Here is a 13992-nt window from a genome sequence, read left to right as displayed (position 1 = left end):
TCTAATGAACAAGTTGTTAAAAAGCTACGTGAAGGCTTAAAGCAATCCATTTTGGATTTACAAAACCAGATACATGAAGTACATAAAGACATTACACGAGATCCTCCTGTAGCAGGTAATCATCTTTCCAATAAGAAATATGTAAATGACAGCATTGTTCGTGCGAAAACTTTTCTAAGAAAAGAGATTAATTTGATACAAAAAAATAGAATTCAAAAAGATACTCAACTCGAACAAAAAATCTCAAACTCCATTAGTAAAATAGAAGTTAATTTAAGTAAAAAAGTTAACGAGTTGTCTGATGAGAATAAAATGACTGCTTCGAAAATATCTGATTTATCAAAACAAATGCATGAATTTAAAAATGATCTTGATATATTTAAACAAGAAATGACGAAGAATATTACAGATGCCGCCAACCAAAATGCACAAATTATGATGAAAACGTTGGAAATAGAAAAAAAGATTAAAACGGCGGATCTTAATTCACATGATTTAGATGAGCGTCTTACAGCCGGTTTCCGAAAGGCTGATCATTATCAAAATTAGGTAATCTACTGTTAACAGTCGATTAAATGCATTTTGAGTTGCAGAAACATCGATCAAACTTCAATCACATAACACACATTAACTAATCTAACAAGCAAATAATCGATGATTAACAGCCTGTCAGAAGTATTTTGGGTTTCCGAAACGCTAATTATCGTTTTATCTATGTCAAACTTCTGTCATACTAGCTTGTCAGGTAATCTGAGATTTTTGGACGATTAATCTTATAATCTTTGGTTATGTACCAATGGTTGTAAGTAAATAAAATAAAATCTTTGGTTACGTTGTAAGATACATAAACCTAAGGTGTTTTATAAAAAGCTGTTGTTTAGAAAGAACCCAAAAATATTGTTACAAAGGTTCATTTTAAGAATTAAAGATGATACATGACAAATTGGTAAACATTAACGAACGACACAAAATTATTAGTTAGTTAGGTTATGTTTGTTGATTTTCAGAATGCAGATTACACATAAACAGGAATGATGGTAAAGTGAAACAGCAACATTACTTTCTTAATTTAGAGCAAGATAAAGAACAATTCGTATAGAAATAATAAACGATTACAATCGATTCTACTGTTTCCATGTAAAATCGTATGTCAAATAATCTATAATCGGTGATCACGTAATTTTACCATAATTTTCGTTTCGGAAACCTGTCGCTTGTTAACAATTGATCAAATTTGATACTTGATTACATGATTGGAGATTTGAATAACGTTTCGGAAACCGGCCGTTAATGTAATGGAAGATTACCTCTTACATAATAAAGCCAACGGAACAACGAATTAGCGTTAGTTCAAAGAATCGAATCGTTGGAAGCTAGACATGGCATTTACCGAGGAGAAGATACAACTAGTTAACGAGCTACACAAGCCTGCACGAAAAACTTATCCTCGTCGACGAACAATCATTAAAGGACTAGACGATTTGTGGCAAATGGACCTTGCTGAGATGAGACCTTATGCCAGTCAAAATAAATCTTACAAGCTCATTCTTGTTGTAATTGATTGTTTTTCAAAGTTTGTGTGGACTCGACCATTAAAGACGAAAACAGGGGAGGAAATTACTCGAACATTTTCGGATATTCTCGCTCATACTCGACGATGTCCGAAAAATTTACAAACAGACCAAGGCACAGAATTTTTCAATTCCAAGTTTCAAAATCTCATGAAAAAGCATAGTATTAATCACTATAATACCTTTAGTGTTAAAAAAGCAGCCATATGTGAACGAGTTATTCGAACATTGAAGGAAAAACTTTACAAGTATTTCAGTCTTAATGGAACTTACAAATGGATTGATATCTTGCCTCAAATTACAAAAGAGTACAACAACACGAAACACAGCAAAATTCGACTTAGACCTATTGATGTTAATAAATCTAACGAAAATGAAATTTTACGAAAATATTATACTCACTTGAAAATTGCCGGTCCAAGAAAATTGAAAGTTGGTGACGTGGTTCGCATTAGTAAAAATAAACACATTTTCGATAAGGGATATAAACCGAATTGGACAACAGAACTGTTTAAAATTACTGAAATTAAAATAACGAATCCCACAACATACTTGATTGAAGATATGACTGGAGCGCCTATCAAAGGAGCATTCTACGAAGAAGAATTACAGAAAACAAAAAATAAAGACATATATTTAGTAGAGAAAGTACTGCGCAGACGTGGAAATAAGATGTATGTTCAATGGTTGGGATTCGATAGTAGCCATAATAGTTGGATTAACGTTAAAGATATCATTTAGGATCTACTTTTACATACACCGCGTAGATATACACTAAATGAGTGGGGGGTGACAGAAAGTATAAATTTCATAAATGCTGCAAGCTCATGCCCAGTTGTTCCTGCCAGTTCATCAATATGAGTTCTCAAGATAGTGGTTATACTTCATCAGACGATATGGTGGTAGCTGCTGATTCACCATCAGATGATATCGATTATGATGCTGAATTAGATAGAGTTTTGACGAAATTCGAAGAAGCAGCCAACAATGAACCATATTATTTACTAGAAGCATCCTTTCCTCTTGACAACTGTATAATCAAAGTTGGCTTTTCTCCAGCTCGTCATTTCTCATCAGCCATTATTTTGTGTCAGCACAACAAGAATGCAAGAATTAGTTTAAACACGTTCGAGTGGGATGATATAATCGGAGTTTTTAAGCAGAAGATTAGCGATTTCTTTAACAGCACCTCTCAAGATGATTACAATCCTATCGAGTTTCAGTGTGGAGACTATTGTAAAATTAAACAAATAGTGTATGATTCAACCAAGTTCCTTGTTATTGAAAAGCATGGTCTGGAATACTATCTAGATGAAAGTGATGTCAACCAAATCCTAGAAGTAAACAGCAGTCTGGTGTGTCATCGTGTATCGTTATTGGATAATTTACACTTTCATGCTTATTATAGAAATGTTATCGATTTGATACAATCAAACTTTTGCAGCAGAAGCAGTTTATATGGACCACTTGAAGCTTTAACTGCGTTTTGCGAAATTTCCACAGACACTTTGTTAAGTAATGCTTTAAGAGAATATTTATATTATTATAAAATTAAAGTTGTAAATGATTTTATGTAATAATCAAAATAAATGCTATTTATGCAAACATGTCTTTTTTATTTTCACGTTGAATGTCTCACAACGCTGGAAAAGATAAGCTGAGACTTAAAATTACAGGAAAACAATGTATATTTTTTAGAGTTTTTATTTTCTACTTATAATAATTACAAATGTTGATTTTCACTAAATTACAATTATCATTCTACATATTCATTTAACAAATAGCCAGTCCATTTTCGTGTGGAGATTGATAAAGCTATAAAAAAATTGGTTATGTTTTCATTTATTAATTTTTGTTTTTACTCAATCATTGTGGTTTCATAATGACCCCAAGGTAAAGTGTCATGAGAATTTTGTTGCAAGTAACGTTTATCGTCATACGGACTTAATGCAATTTTTTCTTGTGTTATTGTAAAAAGATCATGGGCGTAGGAACGAAACGTTGATTGGGAAACACTTTTAGTTGTAAATTCGTTTAAACACTTAACATAATCATCGAAAGTAATGTCATTTTTTACCGTTGAATATTTTACACCCTTAGATTTTTTTGTGACGCCTAAATTATTTGCAAGTCTTTCAATATTTGCATCATCCATATTATTCTTGTATTTATCCCACAATGCATTTCGATCCTCATCCGTCGTACTAATCTTAAACGAATACATTTTAGATCTAAGTCCGACAAAATGAGTCATAATGCGACCGTTTGCCTCATCTTTCATCATTCCGAGAACTTTTTTGTTGACTTAAGGTATTCCATAAATATTATTCTCAGAATAGTCTGATGTATCGAATTTGGATAAATTTGCTTTAATAACATCTCTGTAAACGTCATCACATTTTAATTCATAGATAAAACTATCAGTGTCCCCATACATTAGCTTACAATTTTCAACTCCCATATATGGCAGCATAAAGTTATAATGAAAATCGTACATACACACTTTGGATATATCTAAAATTGACATGCCGATGTACAATGGTTTGTTGAAAATGAGCTCTGTTTTGTTAAGTTCGATTGCCATTAAATTTTCATTAAACACAGTTCTATTATGAAATCTTGGACTAGCAATCAAATTTTTCGCTCCATATCTTCCATCCCATTTTGATACAAGTTTTACAATGCGATGTTTCCTAATGTTTTCCATCGTTTTACCAAATATGGCGTTGTTGGCTAACTTGTACAAGTCTTTTTCAAATGCTGTAGTTGCTGCAGTTCGCAATTTTGTATTAAGATCGATATATGGCTTAAGCCAAGCGCTCTGTTTGAATTTCAACACTTTATGGATTTTTGTTAGTTTGAGTCCTGCATTCAGAGCTTGTTTTAGATTGCGATAATGCAAAGTATACTCTTTTTTATGGTACAAGGTGGTCATAAGTTTTGGAAGCTTACTTCTTGGTGGCACACGATGTTCGCAACAAAACGGTTAATCTCGATGTAAGTCATGCAAGTGTTCTGGGTATTCCAAATCCACTTGTAGTATGTATCCTGTATCTCCATCGTCAGGAATAGACAAGACATCAATATTGGTATCGACCCACTCGAAACCCCCATATGGTAAGAATTGAGACATTGCCCAACCATACAAATTGTTGACATCTAAATATAGCACATATTTACTAGGCTTTGATGGATCATAATTATGCATGTATTTGTTATTTGCCTCAGAATACCGATTACTTACTTGACTTATACCACCTCGGATAGCTTTCTCAATAAACATGATTTTATCGATATCATTCAGCAGTTCAAGTTTACATCCAGTATATTTAAGCATTGCATCCCAAGAAAATCCAGGCATGGTATAGTACCATGCAGGATCAAGACTGTATGTACTTCGACATTTTTGTCGAAAATTTTCAAAAATGCAAGTCAGTAACATAATATCAGTTTTCATGTACAACATACTATATTCCAAAATATTTTTAATACCGAATGACTGCCAAACATTCTGAGCATGATGATACATATTTTTGGAGATGTGTTCACCCGATAATGAGCTGTAAAATTTATCAATTGATGGTAGTTGCGTTTCATTCAATTTATTGAAAGACTCAATATATTCGTATGGGAATATGCCTTTTCGTTTCAATAATTCCATTTGTTCGGGAGTGGTATTTGGAAATTCGCTAGCTAAATATCTTAAATCCTCAGGTTGCAATGTGGCAGCCAACTTGTCCAATGATGAATTTAAAAATCTCAGTGAATCAACGAACCTCAACTTAATACTGACCTCAGAATCGTATATTGTAAATGAAATATACTTTTCCTTATTTATTGGTAGTAAGCTGATACTACCATTTTTCGCAAGATCTCTAATCATCATATGCGAATCGTAACCGCTAAGATTATGAAAAAAAATTGGGACAACGAAAAGTTTTTTGAAATTTAAGTTACACACTTGGTGTGCGAGTCCTCGAAAATCTCCGGTAAAATGGTCATGATCACGAACAATTACATCCTTATCTGAAAACGTTTTTTCGCAAATGTGACAATTAGATGCATTAAAACTGGGTGTGACATTCATAGGTACAATATCTTTAATTTTTCCTTGCACAAATGCCGCCAACAACGTCATTTCCTTGGCAAACCACTCCATGCAATCTTCACCTGCGTAACTTCGGTAAAACGACAGAGATTCATCGTAAGAGCATTTTACGTAATAACCTGCACTAAAGGCTTTATGCTGCTGATACTTAATTGTTTTGCATTTTAATGGACTGTTTTTAACTTTGTTCAACATTGACTCAAAATCGGCATAGACTACAAAAGGAGTTGTTTGTTTATAAATATGATTTTTAAATTCAACATTCTGATATGATGGAAAAGAAACTTTACATTCATTAATTTTCTCACAGTATTTTGCATGATCATTTAATCTGTCAAAACTACTAAAATAATTCAAACACCTATCACATAAAAATTTTTTATTACGGTTCTTACTTAACTGCCTGGACATAAGTCGAGACATATCTTTAATCATGCAATAATGATACTTAATTTCTACAGATTCATCGTGAGCCATAGGTGCTTCGTAGTCATTCAATTTTGGAAAATATTTATCTTGTACAATCAATAAATTTACATGTTTAGTTAATTTGGTTTTGCATAGCCTTACCGGCGTTGTTACGTAAAATGTTCTCTCTTTAGCAACATTCATTTCTAACCCGTACACGTTTACAGAAATATTATTTAACTTTTCAAATTTTGAAATACCCTTTATAGTCATAGGTGTCTCTAGCCCATCGATATTTAAGACAGTCGCATAATGTGGATATGAAGATGTACGATCTGAACTGCATTTAGCTGGATAAATCGCTGAAACTATGCTCCAAAAAAAGCATGCTTCATCATCGTTTTTGATATTAATACATGCGTGCTTCTTTTGGATTTGTTCTGGTAGTCTAATGAACGACGAAGCTCCATTTCCCACTTCATATTTATTTATATTGACTTCTAAAGAAACTATTTTTTTCAAAGCCCACCCTGATCCCGTTTCTTCAAATTCCGATAGCTTAGACATTAATTTATCGACTATGTTTGTGTGAAACCATAAAACCAAGTCCGTTCCTGCGTCTATGGCTTCGTTTTTGGTATTAAAATATTTAAATTGGTTAATATCACCTCCTTGATTTAATTTTCTAATAAATTCTCCACATAATGTCATATTACATTTTATCATATTTAATTTTTTTAAAATGTTTTTAATTCGAATTCTAAATAACTTAAAACAATCCCCGAAAAATTGCATTAAATCTTTGTGTCCTAGATTAATAATTATACCTGTTCTGATTCTACTCTTGAATGCGGAATTTACATCTTCCCATTTAACCCGACGATGTTTAGTAATTCCACCACCCACGCGAAGACCGAAATTTTGAATTTCCGATTTAATTGTCTTTAAATGCCCCGCGTTTGTCTGTAGTTGCCGTAATTTAGCTAATTCCAAGTCCCCACACCAAATCGCTTTAGTAAACAAAGTCAAATGCCTTTTAATGTGATTTAACCAAATATTCGCTTCTCGCGGTGTATAATTTCGAAACAAAACATCACGCGCTTTAATTAAATGTTGTACAATGTCACTACTAAGATCACCAATGTTACTCATGATTAAGTAAAAAGCAATAAATCAATAAATGAAAAACTCACCAATATTTTCTTAATCCTCTAATTTTCTATTATTTCAAACGAGGCGGCTGGCTGCACCTTTCCAGTGGCAACGTTTGCTCGGAACACCAAGCTGTACTTTCCCTCGCTGAAATGTCCCAAATGCGGCCTGTAGAGTTCAACCACCCTTTGCGGCAAGAACGTCACCTCCTTTTCTAATTCAATAAGGATGGATTCCCCAAATTTCGTATCGACTTCTCTTGCCGCAATTATCTTCTGGGGTACTCCTACGGGTAGGCTGTTCAGCTTTCTAATTGTTTTGATTTTCTTCTCTGTAAGCAGAGAGGATGCATTAATCTTTTTTAGGTCCATCTGCAACAATATGTATTTTCTTAATTTAACAGTAACATATCTTTGACTAGCAATTTCTTAATTTAACAGCGAAATATCTTTGACTAGCAATATTATTTTACAAAAATTCTATCTATTATAATATGTATATTTTTTAATTTGACAATGAAATAGTTTTAACTAACAAAACTTTCATAGAAACAAAAAATTACAAATACCGCACTATTTACAAACATTTTTTTTTAGAACAGAGAATATAACCAAGTAATTTGAATAAAATGTTTAAATCAGAAAAATTATTAAGAATTGGAAATTAGTAAAGATAATGATGAATTCTAAATGATATAAAAAAGGTTAAGTATTATAAAACTTACTTTTGTATATATAATTGCCGGCACTTCACAAACACAGAACTTCTCCGAACGGTACTTTGTATAATTGCTGACGCTGCACAAAACACACAACTTGTCTGAAGGATGATCAGAATTGAACTGATGATATGTAGAGCATCTGCTCTTTATCTAACTGCCTCTCCCACGCTAAAACTATGTTGCGCAATATTTCGTAAGACTATTCATTTATGCATCACATGCCGGGCTTAATTATTAAATAGAACGGAATGTGCACCTGTTTCCTGCCTCCATGCGAATATATTTTATCTCACATTAAATGGAATTGGAATGTGCACGTGTTTTCCGGCTATATATCGTGATCGCGTGAGAAATTTTTAATAGCCGGCGTATCCGATGATGTTATTATTCTCAGTAGCAAGATCTATTTTATAAAGATTTCAACTGATCATGTAAAGTATAAATTGAAAAATAAACGAATTTTTGTTATTATGGTAATCGATAAAATATATACGAGGTAACTCGTAAAATATAAATTGAAAAAATTTAGAAGTTTTACGCTAATGGTTGTAGGTTTTAATTACAAAAAAATACGAGGAAAAATTGCTCTCTTTGTCTGTCATTCGTCTTCTTCTCTTTGTCAATTCATAGAACGCAGTCACCGACCAGCGATTGAACATCGTTCTCATTGGTTACGTTGACGTGTAGCTTCGTTATTATTGGGGGGGGCGTCTTTTCGGGGGGAATGGGGGGACTGGGGGCGTCTTGTCGGGGGAATGGGGGGGACTGGGGGCGTCTTTTCGTTAATATTGTGGTACGACTCCACCATTAGTCGATGCACGTCTTTCTCATTGGCCGTTGATGCACACCATTGGCCTCCAACGTCACGAGGATGTCCACCATTGGTCGAGGACACGTTTCTGTGGCATCATTGGTCGAGCAAAACGTTCTAACGTCACGAGGAGGGCGTTACTATGTCACCATTGGTCCCTCATCGCTATACCGCCATTTCTATGTTGTTTATTCAAATTTTAAGCTGTCATTGGTCGCTGGGGGTGTTGCTATTCCCACCACTGACGCTGCTATGCTGCCATTGGTCAACGACACGTTCCGAGGTCACGAGGACGTCCACCATTGGTCAGCAAGACATTGGGGGACGTTCCTATGCCACCATTGGCCTGCTATTCCCACCACTGACGCTGCTATGCTGTCATTGGTCGACGACACGTTCCGACGTCACGAGGACGTCCTCCATTGGCCAGCAAGACATTGGGGGACGTTCCTATGCTACCATTGGCCTGCTATTCCCACCACTGACGCTGCTATGCTGTCATTGGTCGACGACACGTTCCGACGTCACGAGGAGGGCGTTACTATGCCACCATTGGCCTGCTATTCCCACCACTGACGCTGCTATGCTGTCATTGGTCGACGACACGTTCCGACGTCACGAGGAGGGCGTTACTATGCCACCATTGGCCTGCTATTCCCACCACTGACGCTGCTATGCTGTCATTGGTCGAAGACACGTTCCGACGTCACGAGGAGGGCGTTACTATGTCACCATTGGTCCCTCATCGCTATACCGCCATTTCTATGATGTTTATTCAAATTCTGAGCTGTCATTGGTCGCTGGGGGTGTTGCTATTCCCACCACTGACGCTGCTATGCTGCCATTGGTCGACGACACGTTCCGACGTCACGAGGACGTCCACCATTGCTCAGCAAGACATGGGGGACGTTCCTACGCCAACATTGGCCGAGGGGCGTGGTCTAGAGACACGAGGTACGTTCCTACGTCACCATTGGTCGAGGGGCGTGGCCTCGAGACCCTAGACACGTTCCTACGTCACGAGGGGGGCGTGGCCTTGACCCATGAGGATACGTACGGTTGACGATCGACGTGTGACGTCACTTCCGCTCCAGAAGGAACACTATCTATCTACTTACTCTATTCACTTGATCTTTCACTTCTGTTTCAAGCATAACTAGTATAGTGTGATGCCCAAATATTTAAACTTCACCACTTGTTCTTATCATGCATTTTGTCTATTTTGTGAAAATTGACATTTTAAATTTGCTGGCAGTTATATTAAATTGGTGCAACTTACGTTGTAAATCCTATTTACTTTAAGAGATTAGTATTATGTCGTCTACAACGTCTTTTCGCGAAATAATAAAAAGGACTCAGAATAAGTCTCAGAAACAAGACAGCAGAGTAGAGTAGCAGAGGGCGCCGAACCACGCTCTATCCTTATCCTCCAACGACAGTATTGCTTGTCAAATTTAACGTGATACTTGGCCGATTTGAAATTAGGCTCCACCCACGATGCGCATTCGACCACAACACCATTCGTCCTATTATTTCTTGGCACTTCGAAGTGCAAGGTACTTGCATAGTCTGCGACAAAGTTTTTTTTATTTTACTTATGTTTAAAGTTACTGTGTGTTAAAGAAATATCGTATTACAACAGATTTGACTTTTTAAATAATTATTGTTAAGTATTTTAAATTATAAATATGGATTTTCATTCAAAATTAGAAGGCAAAGTCTTGTTTGGACAAACGAGGGAGGTAATAGCAAATATAATTATTTTTATGCAGAGAGAAGCGATGCAAAATCCGCATGTTAAAGATTTTAAAAAAGTTCAAGAGCGTGTTTCCTTAACAACGTAAGTAAGTATAGCCACTATAAAACGGATCTCTCGTGAAATGAAAAATATAGAAGAAGGTGCTTCTACATCATTTTCGACGCCTAACAAAAGAATGAGATCTGCCCCAAAATCCAACTTAAGCGATTTTGACAAAGGTTTACTTCGGCGTAAAATAATTAATTATACTATAATATAATTATAAATTATTATGTCACGGAAAAACGAGTTCCTACATTGCGACATATAACAAAAAAAAATTAATGAAGACAATATTTATACAGGGTCGCATGAAACTTTGAGAAAAGTGATGAGAGATATGGGAGTTCGATGGAAGAAAGCGAAGAATAACAGGAAAATCCTAATGGAAAAACCCAATATACAAGTGCTCCGGAGGAAGTTTCTCAGAAATATTAAACAATATAGGAAAGAAAATCGGCCCATAATTTACATGGATGAAACTTATATTCATTCCTCTCATACCCATGACAGATACTGGGGAGACAATACCACCCAACGGGGCTGGTATTATTGTAAAGAAATAAACAACAGATTAAAATATTTATGACTTACTAAAATGCTAAAATGCCGAAGATCCGAAGAATAAAATTATATGACTATAAAATAAAATATTACGACAACTCTAGTATAAAAATTAAGTAATAAATGTTTCGTCGGTATGTTCCAGGTACACGATTAACTACTGTTCTTTTATTCTTATACAGTTTGCTATAATGCAAATGTAAAGCTTTCATCTCTGCCAATATTCCTCTTATAAAATTACAGAACGAGACATGTATAGAAGTGCAAAAAAACTGCCTCTTCAACATGATTGAATGGTCAATATTAATGAGTCAAATAAAATATAATTATTAGAAGAATTTTTTTACCAAGTAACAAAAACAAAATATTTTGTATGTGGAGAAAAATTTCCGAAGGAAAAATTGAAACGTCAAAATAACATACAATATAGACATATCATAGAAGTTCCATTAATAAATAAGGTCACTCTCTGTAAACTTGTAGTATGGAGTGTACCAACCAGGCAAAGAGACCGAGCGCATTATGTATCTCTTTTCCTCCGAATGCGTTCTCACTTAATTTTCTACGCAAGTGGACAAATGTGTCAAGTATCACCTTAAATTTGACAAGCTGTACCTCGAGACTCTGTAGGGTAGGTAAAAGTTCTGATGAGTTAGATGTTAGACAATATCCGGAACAAATCGAGTGCTATAAATTTTGCATGAAATTAAACTTACCAGTTAATAATAAAGATGGACATACCTGCAACAAAAATAAAAATAAATACCTCTTCTATATTACACGAATACTCAAATAATGTTTTAAACGATTATAACTAAATATTTAAACAGAATATAAAAAACTACTCCGCAGAATGAAAGCATTATATCTCTAATAATTATAACCACAATTAAATAAAAAAAGATTATACATAAACAAAGTTATAAATTTTTTGTTATGCCTTTTGTTTCATATATCCCCCCAATATTTACATTTTTTTTTTCATTTTTAATTGAAACATTTTGTTTTTCGTTGTTTTCTTTAAAGAAGTTTTGAAAGGGTCTTTGTTCCGCCCATACTTCTAGATCCCTGAGAGGACAAATAGCGGATATAAAATTATCCTAAATATCTTCTCGTCATCCTCTGTCAAACAAAAAGTTTAATGTACAAGTTTTCAAAGCGCTTGAATAATAATAATGAGGTCCGTACATAAAAGGGAGTAATATTATGATTCATAAAATGGTTAATTCTTGCCTTTTTGTAGTCCTTAATTTTACCAGTAAAAACGATACGACTAGAAAATAATGCGAAACAAAATAAGCTAAAATTCGTTATTATCAAATATGTTGGGTATTTCAAAAATAAAGGGAAACTGGAGCCTGGTATAGGGTGTATAGACTGTCTAGTAATGTTCCCTAGGTATTAAACGAAGTACAAAGATAACAAGTACAATGAAATACCGCTAATCCTCCCAAACGTAGTTGGAATAAGTTTTAATCAATAAATAACTGAGCACATATATGTAATATACTTTTATTAAATAATATTTAGCAGAATATTCCTATCATAAGAAATAATAATAAATACACATATCCAAAATATCTAAAGGCCGTATGACACTATGCATTTTTTTGTATCATTTCTCATATCGTTTCTGATATAACCAAAAAATGGATAGTGTCATACAAGCGTATAGTTCTTATATCAGAAACGATACAAGAATGTGTGTCCGCTGCAGTTTCTTGTACAAGAAATGCGCCAATTTGTGCGAAAAAACGTAAAACTTCGTTAGACCAAGCAGACATCAGAGAAAAGTGCCCACCAACAATAATCAAGATTAGAACAGCAGTAGCCAAATTGAAAAACAATAAATCACAGGGATTGGATCAAATAGCTTCGGAACTACTGAAAGTAGGAGGAGATGTATTACTAAAAACAATACATAACCGCTTTAAAAGTTCGTGATTAATTTGAAGATTATTTTATATCTGCAAATAAGAGAGTAGAATTTCAAGGGCATGCCATTCAAACACATAATTTGTAAAAAAAACAAATAAATTATTACATACAACCAAATTATTTAATATTTCTGTTTTCCATTACAGCCTGTTGAACATCTTCAAAAATTGTGGTTTCCAATTTAGTTTTAAAGTTTTAATATTGGGACATTTTATTTCTTTCATTTTTGAACTACAGTATTTAAAAAAATAATCAGTAGCATCTGGCTTGGGGTCCTCAGGTACTGCAGTTCTATTTTTATGTGTCAAAATTTCGACCAATCATGTGCCGAATCACATACAATTTCCGGTAAAAGAACTTGAATAGTGTCATCCAGAGCACAAATGTACGTGCAAGAAACGATAGAAGAAAACATAAATAACTTTCTATATCAGAAATGATACAACAAAATGCATAGTGTCATATGGCCTCAAGGAACATCATTATTATTCCACTTATTTCAATACAAACTTAACTTTTTTGTTACTTAATACATACCATTCGACTTGAAAACTTCTCGACAAATCAAGGTATGTCATGTAAATTAATAATATGTCAATTACACTGCTTTATTATAGTTAGAGTGCCCGTCAGCAAAAAGTTTATGATAGATAAAACTCTCTCCAAACTTTGGGTATCGCTTCATTAGGCCGAGTCTGACACGATTTCCCTTTGCGACTTTTTTTGGTTCTGGGGCATTTTTCCTCTAATTTTCACCCGTCATTCAGGAAAATCGGAAAACAACTTCCGTCAGACAATATATTATAAAAAAAACTCAAAAATAGAATTGCCTGATGATAAATATAAAAATTATAAGAAAATCACAAAAATAAAATTCATCATCATAAGTGGCTCGACAATCCGTTGTGGATCTTGGCCTGC

The 13992-nt window shown here is 34.3% G+C and overlaps 1 protein-coding gene across 3 annotated transcripts in view; it reads right to left on the bottom strand.

Moving 5' to 3' along the window:
- Positions 1 to 13992, bottom strand: part of PlexB (plexin B) — a 560952-nt gene that overhangs the window by 261361 nt on the left and 285599 nt on the right. Inside the window, exon 2 of one of the 3 annotated variants that reach the window (XM_072546629.1) lies at positions 11850 to 11874. The exons of the other annotated variants lie outside the window; for them this stretch is intronic. The gene's annotated coding sequence lies outside the window, so the exon portion shown is untranslated. The remainder of the gene's footprint in view (positions 1 to 11849; positions 11875 to 13992) is intronic. 3 annotated transcript variants of the gene reach the window in all.

Source organism: Diabrotica undecimpunctata, chromosome 10, assembly GCF_040954645.1.
Source record: "Diabrotica undecimpunctata isolate CICGRU chromosome 10, icDiaUnde3, whole genome shotgun sequence".
In the NCBI taxonomy this organism is placed as follows: Eukaryota; Metazoa; Arthropoda; class Insecta; order Coleoptera; family Chrysomelidae; genus Diabrotica; species Diabrotica undecimpunctata.
Note: the sequence above shows the minus strand (reverse complement) of the source record. Positions and strands in the feature narration are given on the sequence as shown.